Below are 2,729 nucleotides of genomic sequence, written 5' to 3'. Positions count from 1 at the left end.
AGGGTTTGTTTGTTTTACAGCAAAGCTTCATTGCTGTATCCACTGCGGGGAATCGAACAGAATAGGGTGTCTGGTTTGCTCATACTTTGTAAAAACAAGAATATGTTGACACAATAGGGTTTGTTTGTTTTACAGCAAAGCTTCATTGCTGTATCCACTGCGGGGAATCGAACAGAATAGGGTGTCTGGTTTGCTCATACTTTTGTACCTTATTCGTTCTCGGCAGTATTTCCTATCTTTCGGTTTTAAATCATGAACAAAAGTTGTAAAATCTACTAAGTTCTCTATCACAGTAGACAAACAAGGGACCCGGTAAACAGTAATAGATACTAATAATCAAATAGTCCTTGGAAAATTTAATATAAGCCCTAAGTGGGGAATATTACAAGTACACTGAAGGCAGTGGAACCTTCCAAGCCTTTTCGAATTATGTAGAAAGTACTGGGCACTATTTTTCGATTAGAAACACAAAAAAAAATAATTCAGGTAAGTTGTAACCTTAGACCTGTACTGTATTCTCTAGTGCCAAGTGCAGTGGATGATAAATCATACTGAAAGTAGCTTTTTTATATCTTAGCCTTTTTATTTTATGATAGTAATAATATAAAATGATAAATAAATAATCAAAAACCACTAATTTAAATTTTTTACTCAACATATTTAATCGATTTTAATTACGAGTAAGTTACAAAAGGACAAATACATAATTTAATGGTAACAGTTAAAAAAGATCTAATGTTACAACCCACCTCAATCGGCTTCTTTTTTCTTTCTTTTGCTGGGCCAGGTGACTCGCAATCTAAGGGTCTCGGAATCGAATCCCCGTCCCACCAAACATGCTCGCCCTTTCAGCCGTGGGAGCGTTATACTGTGACGGTCAATCCTACTATTCGTTGGTAAAAGAGTAGCCCAAGAGTTGGCGGTGGGTGGTGATGACTAGCTGCCTTCCCTCTAGTCTTACACTGCTAAATTAGGGACGGCTAGCGCAGATAGCCTTCGTGTAGCTTTGCGCAAAATTCAAAACAAAACATTTTTGCTGCTTCTGGTAGAAGGAAAGTGCCTATTTTTTTATATCATTTACAATTCACCAGCAGTAATTTTTCTGTGTAACTTACCAGGTTTCATATTTATGTCACTTACTCGGTTCGTGATTTGAACCTGAGAGACTAGAAACACTGTCGAAGACAAGTGGGAATGAATCCTAAGCAAACTAGGCCTAACTTAGTACTGACTCAGAGAAGTATTGAAAAACAATGATAGCTAAAGAAAACAACTCCTTACAGTGTTAGTATGATCCAAATGCTCCAAGTGTAATTGTAAGTATTTAATTATTGTGTTGTTTTTAAATGTATGGTATATATAGGAATCACGCAGGATAACAAAAAATAATAATAAATCACAGATATGTAGGCCTACCTCCTGTAAAGTGTAATTTGTAAAGCTTATTGGCGTTATGAATTAAAACATCAGTTCCTGTTAGAGAAGTACTAATAATTAAACAATCATAATCAGCTTTCAGAAAGACCTGGAAAGCCTTTCACTTTTTCAAGTACTAAAATAAGTTATTTCAAAACAGTGGCTATCCTAGTTAGGCATAATTTCAGTTTCGCTCTGGCTTCGTAACTGTTTTTGCCGTTAAAGTTTAGCGGTAAAACAGTGACTATCCTAGTTAAGCCTTATTTCAGTCTCGCTCTGGCTTCCTAATGTTGTAACGTCGTTCCTCAGTGGGCGAGTTCTTTTAAATTATGTGACGTAAATAATTCAACGTCCAGTCCTCGTGATAATCACGAATTGGTTTATTTCCTTCATTAATATTTCCAAACGCCTGAACATTGTAATAAATTGTTGTAGATCTACGTTATAAATGATGTTAAAACCTCTCCTGCAATTATAAGATTAACGTAAAATCAGCTTACTTGTAGATATTTGAATAAAAGTAAACACAGATCCAAATACTTCACGAAAACACATTGACTAATCCAACTATTTATTTTGAAAAAATATAATTTTTTCACAGTTATTTCGTATTCATAATCTACCCTGACTCTGGGTCATAACCTCATCATCGAACCGCATCTATCTCTAGCTAAGAAACAAATTACAAAATTAAAAATATAACTTACAATAGTACCTTTATAAAAGTTCTTGTCGCTTAGAGGCAAAACAGTGACTTGCTATTACAAAAACTAACTTTTAGTAGTTTATACAATGATCTTGTACTAACCTAAAACGTATTGTTGCGTCAGCGAGTCACATGACTAGTGTGACGCCACGTTTCTAGAACTATCCCGTACCTTGGCGAATGCTCTAGTATTTACTAGATATAGGGTAGTCTGGTATATAAAAGAGGGTGACAACGTGACGGAAAAATAATGTATGGTGTGTGAAGATAGTGAGTAATTGAACTGCAGTCACAGGGTATTGTTGAAGTTAACGTACGTTCGTTATAGTGTTTGTTTTAGCGCGAATATTGAAATTAAGTGTATCGTAAAGTTGTATTCGGAAAGAATAAACCAGTTTTATTAAGTAAGGACTTGTGTCGCTAAAGTTTCGTCGGAAACGAAGTTACGGAAAGTTAATTGACAAACGGAGACATAACAAATTTGTGTCAGAAGTGGAACGAAAAAAAATGGAAACGAGAGGCGGAAAATCAAACTACAGCTTAGCAGATTTGATGGCAGCAATACAAAAACAAGAAAAGAAACAAGAAGAACGAGAAGAGAAATTAG

This window comes from Limulus polyphemus, unplaced genomic scaffold (assembly GCF_000517525.1).
Source record: "Limulus polyphemus unplaced genomic scaffold, Limulus_polyphemus-2.1.2 Scaffold8903, whole genome shotgun sequence".
In the NCBI taxonomy this organism is placed as follows: Eukaryota; Metazoa; Arthropoda; class Merostomata; order Xiphosura; family Limulidae; genus Limulus; species Limulus polyphemus.
The sequence above is the reverse complement of the archived record's forward strand: the minus strand, read 5'-3'. Positions refer to the sequence as shown.